Genomic DNA, 20,879 nt, shown 5'->3' on the forward strand with positions numbered 1-20,879 from the left:
GAAGAGGGAGCACTTTAGTGACATTTGGTCAGCTGAGGGCATCTACAGACGCATGGGAGGGAGGCGGCTGGGTGTTTGTGATTAGTGCTTCTGTGTGATCGTACCACTGGTATTTTTGGTGCAGGGGGTGGAGGAAAGGCCTGAGGCTGAGGCCGAGCTGGGCCGGGCTGCTGCGGCGGGTGTTTGGCTTGTTTTATCAGCTCTCTGCAGCCAGTATCCCTGATATTAACCTCAGTTTATGCTCACCACCGTTGCCTCGTCCTGCCTCCTGCTATCCATCTGTTGTCATCCACAAACCCCATTTCTGTCCTCCTGTCGGGCGTGTCTGACTGGTGACCAGTAACTTACCAAAATGACTAGTTTTGCATGAAGTAAGTGTGTGTGATGTGTCGAGTGAGTCTTTTCTTTCTTCTTCTTATTTTTATATTCTCATGACATCTTCTGGTTTTTTTTAACAACTGTACATATGACTTTGACAAGGTATTCTAGCACTTTAGTGCTTGTTCAGCATTTTATATGTAAATTTTTTGCCCACTTGTTCTTGTTTTAGAATCCAGTTTCCTGCTTATTGTCTGTGATGTAAAAAGTGTGGCTGTCGCTGCGGCCCGTCAGCAGTAGTTCGATCTGAATCAGAGAAAGTGGAACCCTTAATGACGCTTTACTCCCTAATAGGAGCAGAGAAATCTGAATCCAGCCACTGTGACCAGAATGTTCACCAAAACTTGTTATCATCGCTAAAAGCATTTTTCTCACCCTACTTTTCTTATCAGAACCGCAGTGCTTCCATTTCATTTCAAACACTATTACGGTTGAATTGAGGGCTAACTCAGTTAATTGCACTTTTATGTGGTTGGTAGTTTTCAAACCATCTCACATGAGTCATTTCAATATGTGTTCTTCATGCTGTTTTTACACAAGATGGAAAAGAAAACACTATTTTTTGACCTGCCCAATTGAAAGATTAATTTAAGTTAATGAGAGATGAAGGCTTTTTTACTATGTTCTTTTTCTACAAAGACAATTGAATGCCTCTGCTTAGTTAAAAGCATATTTGTGGACCTGTTTATGTTATATGTTTGAAAATAAGTATTCATTTGTATTATTGAGAATTCTTAATAAACTTGAACTTAAAAGGACCTGTTGGAATCATTTGGAGCAATGGTGGTGGTAACAACTCAGGTTTGAATTGTTCCTGTTTGTTCTTAAACCGCCCAGCAGGTGGCGGGAGAGAACTTTTAGGTGTAAAATGAGTTCATCACTTGATTCAAATTGCTTTTAGCTGCAGGCTGGATTAAGTATTTCATGCAGATTTTCACAGGGAATTATTTACTTCAATATCTTTCCAGTTCCTCTGAGTTAATTATTCTTTATTTGTATTTTCATGTAAAGTCTGACTTCCCTGTGGTTTAACTGAATTGATTTTTTCTTCAGTAAATACAGAAGGAAATGGATCCACCTGATGTCATGTAATACCAGAAGCTCATGCCTCACTGCAAATGGAGTGGCAGCAGCCTTTCTCCTCGGATTCACTGTTGTTCAGGACAATTAACCTGAGTGTAGTAGTAAAGCTAAAAATTTTAGTTTCCACAAATTGATTAAATCTTTGAATTCAAATAATTCAAATTCAATCAATCAATCAATCAACTTTTATTTATATAGTGCTTAATCACATCTGAAGACATTTCAAAGCGCTTTACAGATAGAAAGCCAACAATACCCTCCAGAGCAAGCATAAGCGACGGTGGAGGAGAAAAACTCCCTCATTGAGGAAGAAACTCCGGGCAGGACCCAGGCTCTGGAGGGCGGTCATCTGCCTTGACCTGTTGGTTGGGAAAGAGAAATACATTGGGTAAAGAGATAAGTCAAGTAAAAGAGACAGAGGGAGACAGTGGCAGATAGGCCAGTGTGAGTTTAATGTCCATAGTGAGCTGTCGCTGAATTGGGGGCAGAATTTCCAGGCCTTTGGATATCCTGTCTTCCATCCGCGTTCTCCACCTTTGGAACAGAAGCACAAAGACAGCGGCAGTATCGTGCAGACAAAGAGTGTGATTTGACAGTAGTAATAAATTCTAGGAGCATAGAAAGATAAAGAAAGAGAAGGAGAAGTGCAGAAGCTCCAGAGTATCTCCCTTTAACGGGAGAGACGTAGAAAAATACCCTCAGCAGCCTAAGCCTATAGCAGCATATCTAGTGGGGTGTGTGTTATTTCTAACACACGCTCTATCAAAGAGGAGGGTTTTTAGTCTACTCTTAAATAAGCTGAGAGTGTCTGCCCGCCGGACCGAGGCTGGGAGATTATTGTTCCAGAGTAAAGGGGCCAGATAATCTAATTAATGAAATTAAAGCGTTCAATTCAAATAATTCAAATTTTGTTACACGACAAAGCAGCGCGTGTCAGATCCATACTCCTGTTCACCGGCTTGGGCTGCTCTTCGAATGCCACATGACAGCAGGTGAACTGTTCCCAAACACGTATATTTGCATTTGATAGCATATTTGCTATCTGGCGGCACGGTGGCGCAGTGGTTAGTGGTGGTTAGCTGTTGCCCCACAGCACGGCGGACCCGGGTTCGAATCCCGCTCTGTGCAGAGCTCGTCTGCGTGGGTTCTCTCCGGGTTCTCCGGCTTCCTCCCACCTCCAAAAGCATGCACTTCAGGTTGATTGGCAGTTCCAAATTGCCTGTAGGAATGAATGAGTGTGTGTGTATGGTTGTATGTCTTTGTGTGTGGCTCCGCGGTGCACTGGCGTCATGCCCGCAGTGTCTCACGCCCTATGCCACCGAGATAGGCTCCGGCTCCCCATGACCTGCTGCAGCGGATACAGCGGTGGTAATCTGAAGATGACTGACTGACTCTGCTATCTCTGCTGTCTCTGCTATCTGCTATCAGGCCGTTTTCCTTGTGCCAGAGGAATATTGAGAAGTTTAGATGGTCCTTTTCTCACCAAGAAACCGTTGAGAAGTTTCGATGGTCCTTTCTCACCAAGAAACCGTTGGATGTCAGCTTTTAGTGCAACAACTTCCTTCCTAAACTGAAGCAGTACCCCCAAGTAGGGAATTATTTTGCTTAGATGCTTAGGATGCTGTTAAGGGAGACGCCCTCTTCTTGGGCACCTGAGTCAAACACTTCTCGTATTTGGCCTGTCTTTTTCGGGATGGTGCACCCCAAAAATTGGTAAGTACCAGCAGTCCTCATTTTTGTGGAGTTGGGGTGCTTTTTCTGCATGTCTGTTGTCAAAGAGCTTTTCCATGAAGGCAGCAAACTGTTCTTTTTTTGGGGGATCTTTCTTTAACGTACGTTGCAATGGAGACAGAGAGGAGACGAGAGATGGCATGAGCACGATTATTTGGAAGGCGTGACCCGGGTGACTTGAACGGTAAAGTTGCAATCCAACTGTCTGTATAATGTCCAGAAACTTCTAATCCTCGAAAAAACGAGGCAGGTTTGTTATCACTCTCTATTCCCACAAATATGTCTTGTCGGGGTTTGTCTTCAGCAGATACAGCAGAAGCAGGATAACTCAACTGATGGGTAAGTGAGCGATTGCTCTGGTCATTGAGGATGGCAAACATTCTGACTGAGCGTTCTCTTTGGCCTTATAGCATATCTTTGCACAAGATCGTGTTGGGAAATCTTTGCTGCTCTGTCTGACTGTTACAGAATACACCACAGTTGGGATGGTGTTGTCTGGGTGCATGGATCTACAGTGTCGACTACTCTCACATCCACTGCATTTCAGCTCCACTGGACATTCTCTGGCCATATGAGCAGCAGAACAGCACCTAAAACTTTATTCTCTTTCAGTAGTGTTTTGCATTCTATGAGTGGATTCATTTTAAAGGATCTACACATCTCTAAAGGGTTTGGTTTTTTATGAAGTGGGCAGTGCTTAGCTGGATCATCTTTCTTGCACAGCGCTGTTTTCTGTGCTGTGCTTGAATCTGCAATTGCTGACATATCCGTATTATGCACTGGTGCAGCTGTCTTCACCAGTGGCGGGCCATGCATTTCATACCTAGGCCTTCAATGATGTTCTCCTCAGTCAAACTTGCATAAATACATCCCATAATAGTGTGAGCAGCACCCACTGCTGCCATCCAATGTAGCGTTCAAGACTGAGATGTTTATAACTTCTCTCCAATGGGAAAAAACCTGGCAAAAGTCCTTTTATTGTCCCGCGACCGCACCTTTTATAGACGTCACACAACTACGTCACAACAAAACCGACTGAAATGACCATAATTTATGACACCACAGCTAGAGAAACAAAATACAGACATACAATAACACACTACTACATCTTTCATCACCTCTATGATATAAAAAACGAGCTATTTTCCAGCAGGGACAAAAGTCTCTTTTTGTATTTCCACTACAATCACACAGCTGTCCAAGTGCACCACATTATTTAGACACATTGCAGAAGAGCAAGTTGGGTTTTTTTCATTTTTAGTATATTTGTCATTTTATTTAGTTATAATTGATTTGATATAAATGAATTAAATTACAAGAACATTAAATAGGAAAACTTGAAATGAAAATGAAATGAAATGCTTGTACTCACCGAAACAACTGTTCAAACGGCTTAAACACAAAATCCATTCTCCTTTGTTACCTCAAGAACACTGTTAGCTAGAGCAGGTTAGCTAGTTCAGGTTAACTAGAATGGGTTAGCTAGTTCAGGTTAGCTACAAGTTAGCTACCCCAGGTTAGCTACCCCAGGTTAACTAGCACAGGTTAGCTAGAACAGGTTAGCTAGCTCAGGTGAGCTAGGGCAGGTTAGCTATAGCAGGTTAGCTAGAACAGGTTAGCCAGTTAAGGTTAGCTAGAATAGGTTAGCTAGAGCAGGTTAGCTAGAACAGGTTAACTAGAACAGTTTAGCTAGTTCAGGTTAGCTAATTCAAGTTAGCTAGAACAGGTTAGCAAGAACAGGTTAGCTCCTTCAGGGATCGCACCCTCTTCTCATTAGAGCTTTTCTTCAAACGTGTCTACATGGCTCCGCCTTCTCAGAGTGAGTATCCAATCACAGGATACTCACTCTGAACATGAGGCCAGCTAGAAGGCCTCAGAGTCGCCAACTCGTGATCTAATTGGCTATCGCATCTGTCTATTAACTATATGTTACCGTCATTCACCGTACAGGGAGACCTGCGTTCTACATTCTGAAGGTCCTGGGAAGATTTCATTCAACCTGGCAACACAAGCTCGCTGAATTCTGATTGGATAAAACCTCACTAACCTAAAAATAGAACACTGACCCAGTGTTGGCCTATGCCATATTATATCCAAATGTATAATTATGTACTTATCCATATATTTGAATATATTTATGTAGCCAGGTCAAATAGAAAAAGCATTTATAATAAAGCGGTTACACATTTCTTCATACAGCCTAGTGTTACGCTGTTGGTTGGCCAGTAGGAGTCGCAATTTTAGTTGCGTCCACAGGACTTTTACCTGGGCTGACGTCTGTTCACGTGGGAGGTTAGTGGCGCGAAAGTCACGCATCTGACGTTGGGTCACGTGGGAAGTGATTGGCGCGCTACAGTCGCACACTCACTTTGTGGATGAGAGAGATGCAGAGTGGAGACAGGTGGTTATCGCCGGGTTTGAGGAAAGATGCCGAATTGACTACGTTGTGGAGGATAAGATTAGTTTATTAGCGTAAATATTCTTAAGGTTGTTATATCAGTTTTGGCATTATATGAAAGACTTGTTTTTGGGATGTTGCTGACTGATTCTGTTTATGCAGAGGGGAGAGCACACCGCTTGACGTGCTTTTTGGGTGTTCGTCACAATTTCTAGAAGTGAGACCCTGTTTAGGATATTAAGGTGTGTATGTGTAATAAGCACAATGTACTGTGTATCCAAGATAGTTCTGTGGTGTTGTATTGCACATGTATTTTCAGAATGATGCTCAGTAGTGTGTATTTTATTTTATAGAAATTGCCACTACTGTTGTCTTGTCCTGTCTGGTGTTGTCTTGTGAAGGTTAATTTTTAGTTTTAATCAAGAAGTTTTTATTTGTTATCTTTTATTTTTCCTTTAGTGTCCTCCAAATCGTTTAAAGGAGGTAAATGGTAATTCTATTGTTTTATGTTTTAATAAACTGCCAGTTCAACCAAATTTAATGCTGTCCTCTACCTGAGTTGGGGGGGAGAACAGTTGGGAAATAGAGCCCACATTTGGGGAGCCATCAGACTGTGTGTGTGTCTCAGTGTTGTCCGGCTGGCCACACATAGCCTGTTCACATTTATTGAAGGAAAATGCATTAAAATATAATAATCATAAATATTATCATGATTTCAGGTTATGTTAGACCAGCAGAGAAGGCCTTGCTGACCCTAACCGCCCACCAGTTCTCTATGCTGAAAGTGAGTCTGGATGATGAGGCAGATTTGTCTGGTGCTCAGGTACTGATAAGTACTCCCTCTGATGCTTACCTCTCGCTGGTTCGATATCATAGTGGTATGCAGATCTGCTTCTAATGTAGCCTTTTCCAAATCCCATTTAGCTTTCTGTTTCTTCACCTTCCACTCATCTTTTACAAACCAGAACCTGGTATAAGCAGCTCCAGCTCTGGCTTTGGCAGCAGCGTTTGCTACTGAAGACTCAGAGGAAGAGGTGGGCTTGGAGCTGTACAACAGTTGGCTGACTGAGGATGCTTTTTCATCCTTTCGCCTGGTCTTCCATAACTGTGGTGCATGATTTTTTTTATAATATTATGGCTTTTCCCTGTACTGTCCTCTTCATGTGATTTTTTAAATTTGTCTGCATTTATTCTCATAGTTGAACACCAAAAAATGGGGTCAACTTTTGATGTGTTTAAGTGTTTTACTTCCCAAGTGTTAACATGAATAAACAGAAAGCCAAACTCCATTTCAAGAGCCAGAAAATGAGCGTGTTTCCTCCTTTAATGACTTCTTTCTACAAAGTAAGTTACAAAAATATATGTAAAGGACTGCTATGAAAAGTATAAACAATTTCCCAATACTTAATGAGCATGCGACAGGTAAGTAGGTCGCTGTAAAGTGTGTCTCGTAGACACACTTACAAAGTTTTTAAATCTAAAATAAACTCTGCAAAATGTTTGTGAACATAAATTCTTCAACATGTAGAGAACATCCAAACTTAAAGTCACTGCTTTCTGAGGGATTCACAGGACTGGACTTGATTTAATGTAGTAACCTATACAACTGTCACCATGCTCTTTTTGTCCGTTTGCAGCGTTCGTTCTGCGTCCTGTATGCTGTTTTTCACTCTACTTCCTGTATGCCGTTTCCTGTTGGCTTCAACCTTTTAGAACTTCATAGCATCGGGATTTTTCAAATGATTATAAAATGACAATAAAACACATTTTAACAAAAGAACTGGTCTTTTAACATTCCTAACACATTTTAACAAACTGTGGGTAGAACAAGTGCACTGAACAAGTCAACAACTGTATTAGAATTTCTATTAGTTGAACAAGAACCAAACAGGACTAAATAATGCAGGACTAACATTGTGTGTTCCTCAGCTAAACAAAGTAATGTAATAAAGCTCAAAGCATTGCATCACAAAAAAAAGCCATCTTAGTTTGATCCAATCAAACTATTTCATAGTGAAGAAAGAGTCTTGATGACATCACAGGTGGGACTGAGGGCATCGTACAGCCAATGGAAGCGACCTCCACCCTCTCCCTCATGGACTCGTCTTTTGCACACCTCACCGCCTGGAGGACGAGATGAAAGTTAAAAGTCAAAGGTCAACCAGACCAGAGAGAGAGTTCTGACGGTAATGTCGTTTCCATTTGTATGGACTCGACAGGAGAAGATCACAAGAAAATACTTTAATCTGTCTGCCAATCAGGAGCTGTGTTGTAATTGTCAGTGTTTGTGTGTCCATCCGTTCATCCATCAGTCCGTTGGTCTGTCCGTCTGTTTGTCCACCAAATATCTTCATAACTGTTGCAGATAGAAAGATGAAACAAAAAGCACATTTCTCAGGCAGCAAAGGGGATGAAAATCAGATGATGACGTTGACCTTGAGAAAACTAGTTCAAGGTCAAATTTCAACTTTTGTACACTCAGGAACCAGATAAGATAGAAAGACGAGTGAGAAGGCCAGTGTGAGTAAGTCAGAGCACTAGCTTTGATCTTTGACCTATGCAGGTAGGTCAAGGTAAAATTTTGAATCAAATTGCCAATCCTGCGATCATTGGACGAACTGCTCCACCAACTGAGCCACTTCCACCCCCCAACCTTGACTGAGGTGTCAGAGGTCAGAGAACAGCAGAGCGTTTGATCAGCGACGCTTCCTCTGAGAACAGGAAGACACTGGGAAAACAAGAGGAAGTGACAGTTTTTCCTTCCACAACCTGCTGCTGGGTTTGACCTCAATTCCTCACTAGTGCTGACAAAACTTAATAAAGGAAAAACCTACAGCTCTGGATCCCAGCCCTCCCTGGTGAGTAAATTCTGAGTCCAGATACATCATCTGCTAATACGGCAATGAATAAGAGCAACTGGCAACACCTACATCTCTCCTAATGGCCAGTTTAACGGGGGTAATAGTGAGGAGGAAGTATCACCTCATCTGGATTTATTGATCTTACAGCATGAGTCAGAGATAACGATAAACCACCACAATGGAGAAACAATCCCTGCTGTGATCAGAGGGCATCTCTCGATTCATCACTCCCCTTCTCCACTGCATCTGAACCTCTCCCTACGGGGGGGGGGGTTCAGCGCTTTACACACTGGGTGAGAATGTATGCACTGATATAGAGTGAACAATGATTACAACAGTGAATGCAGAATGAAGTAATGATGCAGTCCTCTAACATGTCAGTTGTTTAGGGCTGAATGGAGATCTGTTTGCTGGTCAAGGCCTCTGTAAACGTTGTGAGGGGGGGTTCTTTCCATGCTGATGAATGGTGACGGTGTCCCCCACTCTGGTAATTCAACTGCAAACGTTAGCCAGGTCCCTTCACTTCGTAGCAGGTTCCTCAAGCAGCAGCCGGTATCTTTCATCTCTGCAAGGACGTCTTCAGAGTACGGCTTCAAATGTCTTCATGTAGAGACGTTCAAACATCAGGAACCTGCTTACATGATTACACCTCGCTGAATTCTCTCTGGTGACACCACGATGAGAAACAGCAGCAGAACTACTTGTTGTTATTTGTTTTAACCAGTGCCTGTCTAACTTAACAGGCCACCTCATACACCACCACGCGTTCACCCTACTTCCCAGGCCCCAAAGGCTTCCCTCCAGTCTCCCAGGAGCCAGGGGCCTGGGGCACAACAGCACTTTGAAGTCAAGACATTAAAGGGGAAAGACCTGTCGAATTTGGATGATGGGGGTAAGGTTGGAAAAGGGGGGGGGGGGTCAGTACGAGGGACAGGAAAGGCTGTGAGTACTGAGAGCTCGGGGCCCCAAAGGACACAATTAACAGCCAGGCTTTCTTAGTGAGGGTTATAGAAACACAGCAATGATACCAGCAGCCTTCCAGGTCAAGGTAAGAGTTCATTACTATATACACACACGGGGCCGAGCCTGTTAAAATATCACCAGTTTGTTCTCTGCCCCCCCCCCACACACACACACACACACACACGGGGCCGAGTCTGTTAAAATATCACCAGTTTGTACACTGCCCCCCCCACACACACACAGGCCCAGTGAGCTCACAAGCAGCGGTAACCTCTTCATTCATTCATTCATTTTCCAACCCGCTTAATCCGCTAGCGCAGGTCGCGGGGTAGCCAGTGCCTATCCTGGTAGTCTCAGGGTGTGAGGCGGGGGACACTCCGGGCACGACGCCAGTGTACCGCGGAGCCACACAGAAACAAACAATCATTCACACACACACTCACTCCTACAGTCAATTTGGGACCGGCCAATTAACCTGAAGCGCATGCTTTTGGAGGTGGGAGGAAGCCGGAGAACCCGGAGAGAACCCACGCAGACACGGTGAGAGCATGCGAACTCCGTACAGAGTGGGACTCGAACCCGGGTCCGCCGTGTTGTGAGGCAGCAGCGCTAACCACTGCGCCACCGTGCCGCCCTGGTAACCTCTTCCATCCCAGTTAAATCCTAAAGCCCAGTAAAGCTTGAAGCTCTCTGAGACTCCGAGTCAGAAAAGAACTGAAACAGGAAGTTTGCATGGAGTCCTCCCTCAGGACATTTTCCACAAAAAAAAAGATCAAATTGCAACTGCACAACCTCCAGGACATTCCTAACAAACTCCTCCTTCAAGATAACTCTAACTCCATTTCTCTTCCTATCTACACCATGATAGAACAACTTGAACCCTGCTCCTAAACTTCTAGCCTTGCTACCTTTCCACCTGGTCTCCTGGACACACAGTATGTCTACCTTCCTTCTCTGCATCATGTAAACCTACTCTCTACCTTTTCCTGTCATAGTTCCAACATTCAACGTCCCTACTCTTAGTCCTATACTCTTGGTGTTCCTCTTCTCTCTCTTCGACCAACAGTAGTCTAATTTCAATTGGCACCCTGTAGGTGAACAGCACCGATGCCGGTCATTGTTAACCTGGGCCTCGACCGATCCGGTATGGAAGCCATAGGTTTGATTCGCATGTTTGATTTGGCAAAAGTTTTACACCGGATGCCCTTCCTGATGCAACCCTCTGTATTCATCCAGGCTTGGGACCGGCACAATAAGATACTGGCTTGTGTCCTCTCATGGCTACAAAAAGTTCCTTTTGTTTTAACAATGTGGCGATCGTAGATGCATTACGGCCATATTCTTTGGCGAGACCAACCAAAAGAATCCTTTTTTCATGCTTTTCTATTATCTCTTGCTTTGTTTGTATGGACAATAAAACTCTTTTCTTCGTCTTTTCTTTTCCTCTTTTCTCCATCACTTTCTTAGGGTCCATAGCGAATACTCTAAAAGTTCATATATTTACGTAAAACTATCAGAACACTTCATTGGTTGAAGGCCGCATGACGAGGACGCTGCATAGACACCTATACAGCAACCTTAGCCAATGAGGGACCTCCTCATTGGCTAGGAGGAGGTCCTTCTTAGCCAATGACATGCAAGGCTTCTAGGTAATAGCCAATGGCAGAGCAGCTATAAGAATGTTGCGTTCAGAAACCTTTGGGAGCTGCGAGTAGCAGCCCATACTGTATTTTTAACTTTCGTAACTCGAAATTTCTTTCATAACTAGAGGCAATATTTTCCTTTTGAGGCGTTTCGTAAGTAGAACATTTCGTAAGTAGACATTCGTAAGTAGAGGTACCACTGTTTATCCATCCAAGATCAAATGGCACTAAAGAGCTATATTTTAATGCTATGCTGCTCCTCACACACAGTCAAGCCTTCATCAGACGCCTCTCCTGCACATCTTGATGGAGTAAAGTCCAGTATCAAATCCAGTGACAGCTCCGGCACATTCATCACGCTCTTATCTAGTTCACTGATTGGTTGTCATTGCCATGGTTGTGGGAAACTGGCAATGTGGTTGCTGCAATCTTATAAATACTACACTGACAATCTGCATAATGTTAGATAAACTTTTACTGCTTGAATACATGGAAGGAAATATGAATAATAATTTAAACCTGCACCTCAGCCTCGAGCTCTTTGATTCCTCCATCACTTTCTTCCTCTAATTCGATGTTACCATTCACCAAATAAAACCACAGACATGCAAGAACATTTCTCTGCATGGAGATTCATGAGGCGTTTTACATTAACCATTTGTGGATGACTGTAAAAGGAACTGCAACTGACTGAACAGTTACAACCAGACTAGAGCTGCAAGAAAACACTTCCACTAAAGGTAATTTCTGTTTTTATTATTCAGCCAGTTATGTGATTAATCATTTAGTAGATAAAATGTCTAAAAATAGAAAAGCATGCTCTTCTCAAGGCTGGTGGTTGTATCTTCAGCTGCTTGTTTTATCTGAACTATGGATCGAGAATTAAAACCGTGAGAACGCAGAAGATAGAAGAACAGATTTTGGTAAGTGTGACTTGGCAGACCTCGAGAAAGAGGTAACAGGTCACATATTTGTTACATGTTAATAGAAGTCCAAAGGGAACACATGGTGTTCTGTACGTAACATATGGTGATACTGTATGCAGTATTTACCAAGAGTTATTGGATGCAGAATATACAACCGCTGTTATCCAATAAGTCAAAGCAGCCACCTAAACATGTAATAAGCTCACATCTGGCAACCATTTCTAGGCCTCATTAATATTTTGTAGACATACCATAGAGCACTTAGGTTTTATATATTAGCTGCAAACAAGGTTCCATTTGCAGCGGTCCTGAACAGAGGGAGCCGTCCTGTAACTGTTTTCTTGGTGGTCATAGAGACTATCCGTCCCTCGTCTTCTGTCTGTTGGACTCATGAAGGCTTTCAGCGCGCTGACGAGTGGCATAAAGATGTAAGTGGGTGAAACAGGTTGTTCTCTCAATGGGATCAGATGAAACTTACTTTGTAAAACAAAGTCTGGACTTCAATGACAACAAAACTCCTCTGAACTTGCTATTTTGCTCATATGTATGAAAATCTGTACCAAAGCAGTGATGGTTGATATTAATTTGAATTTTGCTCCATGACCACGACCTTTGTCACACCTCGGATACGTGTGAAATATGAATTCCAAAGAAAACAGAAGGAATCAGATAGGTTGGTTCACAATGTATTCCTTCTACAATGAACTCTGGGCAGGAATAATGTGTAAACAAATGGCAGCTCTTTCCTGTCAACTTAGAGCCCATCATATATAAGCTGATGGCGTGATTGTTTTTCCTATGTGGTTAGTGTGTTTTGCGTTAACACTCCTCTGTCTTACAGTGAATTTTCTGCATATGATTATTTATCTTAAGCTGTGATTTTTTTATGGCTACTATCTCAGCCTGGACTCTCATAAACAGATTCCTCAGTGGGACCCCCTGATAAATAGAAGTGAAATGAAACAAAGAACAAACCCAAAGTCTGAGGCCTAGTGAGTCTGGTTCCCACTGCTGACGGAGTTCACTGTCAACCTCCTTGAGCACAAAGCAGAAACAGAAGAGTAACGCCTATTCACAAGTGATTCTGACAGTCAGATGATAACAATCAGTACTTCTGATTGATGTCAGGACAAACATTTTCCTTTGGATTCACTCTCATTACACGAGTGCAGCCACTCAATTATGATTAGCTTAGGTTTCTGTTTATTTTTCTTAATGCGACACAAATCAGATTTGTTCAGCTCTGGTCGAACACAAAACTTTGATCTTGTCAAATCAGATTTCAGACACTTTAATATGTGGACAGATTCTAGATTGGATACGTATCTGATTTATGACTATTAGACTCACTGAGATCATTCTGATTATCATTGTTAGATTGGTTTCCTGAAAACCTAAAAATACACAGTAAATGAATGCATGTGCACGCTCATGTATGAACGTTAAAGAAAAGCAGTATCTGTTTACCTCAACAACAAGTGTTTACAGACTTTTATTTACTTTTATGCTAGAATCGTGTGTCCTCCAGTAGCCCAGGAATAAATAAATCCTCTGTGAAACAGTTCAACATGAAGGAATGGCTAACAGTGAACTTCATGCTCGTTAATTTGAATTCATATCCAAGTTATAACTTAGGTTCAGACGTATTAAAGTGCAAACTTTGGATATACAATGCAGAGCAAAAACTGCAACACACAACAACAACACATGGATAAGAATATCAGTGCACAATATGTTTATTCTATACTTTATTCTGTTAATTTATTGAATAAAACTTTATACTCACCACAACGTTGTGATGAGTGTTGTTTGGCCAGAAGAGCACAGTTAAGCCCCCCCCCCCCATATCTACATGTAGTTAAGTCTGAGCCACTGTGGTCAGCTCATGGTAAAACAAGTGTTTCTGGAGTCTCTTGGTGACTCTCAGCTGGAGTTTCTCCAGAGAAGCAGGTATGGCCGGGATGTTTGTGGGGACTAACCCTGAAGTTGTTTCCTCTCCTGGTTGTGAACTGGATCAGCACAGAAATGTTCCAGGGTTAGAAAATATGAGACTCTTTAATGAGTGGAAAGAACTGTGAGACTGTGGGCAGCACCATTCAAACACACAAACTCAAAAACACACCAATGTTGTGTTGCTTGATTTGTTATGGATGAACTTCTTGCCCAGTATGAACCTGATGGGTTCCAATCCCCCCATGAAGGAAGATCAGACCATTAGAGACAATGGACTACAATGGATGGACTACAACTAGCACCTGTCTTCATTTAAACCGCTGTCACAAATGTAATATAATCATTCTTTCTCTCTAAAGAGAATGATTCAACTCCTCCTAACACAATCCAGTTCATCACAATAGGAAAACTATATAATATCCTGCAGCTCTGATGGAAACAACATTAAGACTCCGTCACAATGGCTGCACAGAGGCCTGTTGATGAACCTGCTCAGTTTTAATGAAAGCATCAGTTTACATTCTCTCAACCAGGGAACTGGAGCTAACTGTCTCGGTTCAGCAGATGCTGCTGATGCTGTTGGGCATTAATTGGGGGGAAGGGATGAAATGGGGAGTAATGTGCATGAACTGCTGCAGCGCTAGGAAACGCTCCTCCCATCAGCTCAACCCAACGGCTATAAATAAAAAGCCCATTTAGTGCTCTCCTCTACTCTAACAGGACTACAGGAGTGACCACAGCGGGGATATTTATAGCTAAACGCATTAGTGCACTTCTGATAATTTAAACATTTGTATGCAACTTGATTTTGAAAGTGATAAAACAACAAAGTAGAAGCTTCTGAGCTGAAGCAGCGGTAGAGAGATGACCATAAAGAGTTCAGTGAATGGTCCCGAATGAGATAGTTAAAAGAAGCTTCATTCAGAAATGTAAAATCTATTCGGTATTTATATCAAAGAAAAATAAAGACAAAACAAAGACAAGATCTAACTCATTAACTTTCACAACAGAGGACTTGTGTTGATACCAGCCACCGAATTCTGACAATATGAACAAAGCAGGAGGAGATTGGAGATGATATTCAGTATAATGAGCCAAAAGGTTACAGAAGGAGTCATTAAGCTGCTTTGCTTTGTTAATTTTTTTAAAATCTCCAAATGTCTCCAATGTCTCAAGCTTCTTGGAAACACAACAGACATTCGGTTCAGGCCAAAAGCAACAGACTAAATATATACATATGAGAAGCCAGCCAGATATTGGAAGGGGGTGTTGTGAGAGCAGCATGGGCTGGATGATCAAGTGTGAGGTGGGGGTTGCACTAGATGTGGCAAATGTATGGAAATCTTTGCCAGAGACATTCTTAAAATAAGAAAAAGTTGGACATCTGTTCCTTATTACATAAAAACAGCTCATTCAATTCCAAACTGCCTGCAGAGATAGGCCAAAGTGGTTTGGGTAATTGCTCACAACACTGGCTTTCTCATCCCTCACTGTTTCAATGTGCTTCGTTTTAATGTGGTCAGCTCCATCCAGGCCAGATCCTGATATTGACTCAGACTAAATTTTCTTCTATTTAATAAAGAATGATTTTCTTTTCACCATGTTGGTTGACAGAAAAGCCAAAATCATTGGGTTTTCAGAGACGCCCAGAAAAAAATACTTGGTTTCAATGTTGGCACTGAGGCGTTTCAGGAATCTGACTCTAGCCAAGTGTTATCGGGAAACATGATCTAGGCCCGGTTCTCCCGGGTTCACACTCTTGGAAAAATGCTTGAGTGTCTGCTTTTTCCTTAAAACACTTCACAGCTTTGAGCGGCACACCCAGGTACTACAGCAGAGATTAGGTTGGATGACTTCACTGCTGGCCCATCAGCCTCGCGTGGGGCAAATCAACGGGAAGCCATCCAACATCATCAGATCTGATCAGTTAAAAAAAAATCCCCAGAACATGTGAACTCGGCTTTTTAATGCTCAAATCAATGAACACTGCAGCCAATTTAATCACATGTGCTGAGGAGACACCTGTCGTGCCTGCGCTATCTCCGACAAACACATGTGAAGATGATTTCTGAAGCAGGACAGAAATACATTTCCATAAAAATATCAAAGTCCTTCAGTGGTTAAATGTTGGCGGGTTTTCCTGTGCAGTGGATTCTCCTCTTTCTTCCACAGCTTCAAAGAAATGATGGAGCGAAGTGAGGATTAGGGGAAAGGGATTTACGCTTTGTGATGTCTTTATCTTAATAACTATTAGCAAAGAAATTTTACGGTGAATAAAATACCTTTCGTATGTTTTTGCTCCAGCTTCTTAGAAACCCACGGCTTCCTGAGCACCTTTTGTTGAAGGCTTTAAAGCCTGCAGCACGCTCCCTCGACAGCGAAGGCATGCGGTTCTCTTGTGGTCGTAACGCTGACCGACTGTTTGCCCGAAGGACAAAAGCTGCATTTTAGTGCAGTTGGGGGCAATTAAAAGAACGACACTGAAGAGACTCCAGCAGCTCACCAAAATAAAGCACACCTGTGTCACACTCTGACCCGGGGGACTAAATGGGGTGTGACCTCAGGTGAGACAACATTATCCCACAACAGAGGCTCTAAATGCAGACAGACTGACAGCCCTCACCCCCACCCACACAAAGCTCTGAAGGTTTCCACTTCCTGTTGTTTAACAAGCTGAAATGAAACACAAGCGATTTCCTCCGATGGCTGTGAACCCGGCAGGGGAGACATCATTAGCCGCCTCGCCCAAGTCTCCCCAGGTAGAAGTCAAACACTCAAATCAAACACTGATCCGTACCCCTGATGCTGCAGAAGCTGACGAGGGGCCCACGTGTGTGATGGCCCCTGTGGTGAGTCTGGCCCCCGAGGAGGGACTAGAACCTTACTGTTACTGTTACTGCTCAGCAGCTGCAGGGAGCAGCGCGGTGGACAACGTGTGTGGGCTTCAAACGGAGGAGAGAGCAGGAAAGAATAGAGAATATAAGGCAGGGGCTTTTTAAAATCTGCCTACTCTCATATTGACCATGATTCAGTACAAAAGTTTATTATAAAATTGTGAGAAGGGAGGAGAATGATATTAGTCCAGTTACGTTCACAAAATAAAGAAATCTCTGCCTAGCTGAGGGTTTTCTGTGCCATGTTTACAAGTTGGATGCAAAGCATTTAGCCTAGATTCAGGCAAATATGAGATCCATCCATATAAATATACAACTCCATTTCCTCTTTAGCTCTGCCACGAGCAAAAAGGCTGCTGGGTGTATTTGTGTGTTTGTGTGTGTGTGTCTGTGTGAGGACTTCACCTGCATTTGTGTTTGAGTCATTACTGACCGAGGCCTCTGCATCACACACATTAAATGAAGAGTCCTCCTGCAATCGAAAAAAGAAATTTTCTCATTGAGCCAATAGATACTCCATTTAGTTCCAGGCTCTCTGCGGACCGCTGCTGTTGTAGTGCGGCTGATACATGGAGAAAGCAAGTGTAGAGTGATGACCCTGCCTCGTTTTCTCTCCGTCTTGTTGCTCTGAACCCATCGATACGGATGTGCTCTGCAGGCTGGATGGAGAATGGAGGATGAAAAAGTGTGGGGACAAGAGGAAGGAAGAATAATAGATGAGATGATACAGAGGGAGACAGATGGAGGAGGTGGAGGGAGGCTGTGGTCAGATGGGATGCAGTCCTCATGCTGGTTCCGTCTCCTATCCGTTCCTGTTTGCCTTTTCTTTCTTCTCTGGCAGTGTGAATGTGTGATTAATAGAGCAACACATTATCAGAGGCACGATTAAAATGAGTGAACTGATCACCAGTGGCAAGTCTCACACCAGGTGCTCTGTGTCTGTGGGCGGAAAATGCCGGCGCGGCTCAGTGGAGATTTGAATCCACTTTATTCCCTTGTAAAACACACTGCAAGGTTACAAACCCTGTTATTTGCATTTTGATTTACCTCCCAGACATCAGTTGTGTTTGTCTAAGCAAGAAAACTTTCCCTCCAACGCTCATGTGAACCAAAGAAAGGCTTCAGGCTTCCTTCATCCGTGTCGGCTTCAGAATCATCGATACTAACATTTCTTCTTCTTTTTTTTTTGATAAGGAACATTTTCACCCCCAACATGGCGAACAAAAACGCCTCTGTTTCCAGTTTCCTTCCATTTCTGCAAAATCATTCTCTTTGTGACTTCTTGAGAAAGGAGCAACAGCAGAAGAAGAGACAGAGACGTGTTAACATGATGCAGCAGAATCACAGCGGCTCGTTTCTCCTGACAGGAGACCATTTTTCAGTCGGTCCAGCTGCCGAGGTGAGATAGGACTCCTCTCTCCTTCCTGACACTCAGTGCCAGCCTCAGGGAGATGGAGAGCCGGAGCAGGAGATGACTCCACTCCAGGAGAGAAACCCAAGCACAGCAAACACACCTGGGCTGGTGTGTGTGCTAATGGGTCCCTTGGTGCCAATCTCCTCAGGCAAAATGTGATTAGAACCAGATTTCCAGCTGTTACTGTAACTAAAACAAATACACGTCTGTGTCACTCAAAACTTCACCCTGAATCTTTCCTCGGCTGCCGCTGTCCAAACTTTTGAGTGAACCCATGATGAAACGACCCTGAATTCAAGTCACATGCTTAAAGCGTGTTAGCAGCGTATTGAGTTTTCCTCTTCACAGCTCTTGGACGTGTCCTATTGGCTCCAGTGGAGACCAGACAGAGGGAGAAGGATGAGGTGGTTTTGGATGATGCATCCCTGAGATTAATGCACACTGACATTGGACTCAAGCCCTACAGCAAAGGTACCTCCGTCACAGACATCCATCTGGTGAGCCCATACATGTCTGCAGACAGCCTCCTCCTCAGTCACGGCTGCACCTCCGTGGGAAGGACGCCAGCTTTGGTGGCTGACACATTGGCCCCCATTTCATGGGTCCCCCCTGATGACAGGTTTCTCAGACCATAACACACTATCAGCTCATCTGAAGGCTGCATTTTAAATCACATTTCACCTTCAAATCCAGGGCAGAGTCAGTCAGACATGAAATGTTATTACCGGAGTCTGTTTTATTTCTCTTGACGTTCTGTGACAGTCGAATAAACCACTTCAACCAACAGGACGAGGTTTCCCTGCATTTGATTTCTCTGTAAATGTTTTCTGAGGTTTCATCTGGAGATAAAATACAACTTGCAGGAACAAAGTGAGCTGAGATCTGACAACATCACACAACATCACTGATGAGACGATGTCAATAATGAGCCCGTTCAACGGGACCATCATGAGAACAAGATTGTAAATGAAATTCACATTGAAGTTGGAGACAGTTTGGTGGAGAAGCGACACGTTTCTCACCTCCGAGCGCAGCTCTGCGTCCAAACCTCCGGAGGCGAAGCTGCTTCACTGAGAAAATGTCCCCAAACAGCCGATTTCAGAGCGCAAGAGAAGAGGAGTCAAACCGAAGGGATCGGCTGGGATGTCCGCGGAGGTGAACTGCAGCTCCGTCCGACCGATAGAATCCACCGCAGCGATGTGAGCGATCCGTGAGTGAAGAGACGCGCAGTGAGGAGGAGACTGTGGTGAGCCAACAGTGAGGAGAAGTCTGGAGCGCAGCTCCTCCAGCAGCCCGCTGCGCTCCGGAGGGCGGAGACTCCCCGACGCCTCCGTCCACCTCCTCCACCCTGACTCCTGTCATATCAGTGAAGTGATAGAAATGGTTTTAGGATTGAAAGAGTATCATGCTGGGGGGGGGGGGGGGGCATCGGAGAGACAGACACAGTTGGGATGAAGTTACTGAAGTTGTCCCTGTTCCCTGTTCTCTCCTGGAGTCAGAGATAAACTCATGAATTCCGTTCTGCAGGACAACTTTCAGACAACTCATCCTCCTCCTGGAAGAGTGTGAAACTCTGGAACTCACTGCCATTAGACATAAAATCCTCTTAGATATTAAAAAGTTCACCACCAGAACCAAAATCTGGTTGGTAGACAACACACAACTGTTGCCATCTGTGTGGTATGATCGTTCTTAAATGATTCAATTCAATAAAAAGTTTTATTTGTCCCCAATGGGCAATTGAAGGCACATAAAGCAGCAGTCTTTGTGCGAAAGACAGGATTGGTGCATAAAAAGGAAATGCAGAGTGCAAAGAGCAAAAACCAGACAATCCACAGAAAACTAACACTGACATTAAAATACACAATAAACATGTACAAAATAACCAGGTATGCGCAGTGGGTAATAAATATATAGGGGCTGTGGAAACTGTAAAAATATAAAGATATCCAGCAGACCCTTCATATTGTGGCAGCATTATGTGTGTTGTTATGAGCTGTGCAAACAGTGTAAACATAAACAGTGTAAACATAACAGTGTAAACATATGCAGTGTGAAGAAAAAAGTGTAAACATAAACAGTGTAAACATAAGCAGTGTAAACATATGCAGTGTGAAGAAAAAAGTGTAAACATAAACAGTGTAAACATAAGCAGTGTAAACACAAACAGGTATGCAGTTACAGGGAAACACAGAAACTGTAGAGATTCAAGAGGAGTTAAGGTGGACAGCTTTGAGAACAAAGTTAGCATTCCTCCTCTGTGTTCTGCAGCCAGGGCAACGGAGACGACTTTGTGAGGAGAGCCACTCAAGGAGTGGAGAGAGTGTGAGGAGTCCTGCAGGATCCTATTGGCCAGCTGGAGTGTTTGTTGCTCGTATATGGAGGAGAGGGATCTGGTTGAAGTCCAGTGATCTTAGAACAGACTTCTGTGATGTTCTCCAGACAGTTTCTGTTTTTGGAGGCTGGAGCAAGTTATGGAGAAGGAGGAGATGCTCTCAATAAAGGAGTAATAGAAAAGCCAACAGGATGTTTTTGCTGACTTCAGAGGAAGTGAGTTTCCTAGGCGGTACTGCCACTGATAACAATTCCTGAGATCTCTGTGTTAGAGGAGAATTTCAGCAAGTTATCAGAAATA

General features: G+C 43.3%; 1 long non-coding RNA gene across 2 annotated transcripts; it reads right to left on the reverse strand.

Moving 5' to 3' along the window:
* Positions 1 to 13: 13 nt before the first annotated feature.
* LOC137593681 (uncharacterized) lies at positions 14 to 19,581 on the reverse strand. 2 transcript variants are annotated; one of them, XR_011035157.1, is made up of 4 exons: positions 19,267 to 19,581; positions 17,236 to 17,302; positions 7,831 to 7,946; positions 14 to 7,714 (listed from the first exon to the last, which is right to left on the reverse strand). It is a non-coding gene; the product is annotated as an uncharacterized lncRNA (long non-coding RNA). The 2 variants fall into 2 exon arrangements; XR_011035158.1 differs by lacking the exon at positions 7,831 to 7,946.
* Between the last annotated feature and the right edge of the window lie 1,298 nt (positions 19,582 to 20,879).

This window comes from Antennarius striatus, chromosome 4, assembly GCF_040054535.1.
Source record: "Antennarius striatus isolate MH-2024 chromosome 4, ASM4005453v1, whole genome shotgun sequence".
Classification (NCBI taxonomy): Eukaryota; Metazoa; Chordata; class Actinopteri; order Lophiiformes; family Antennariidae; genus Antennarius; species Antennarius striatus.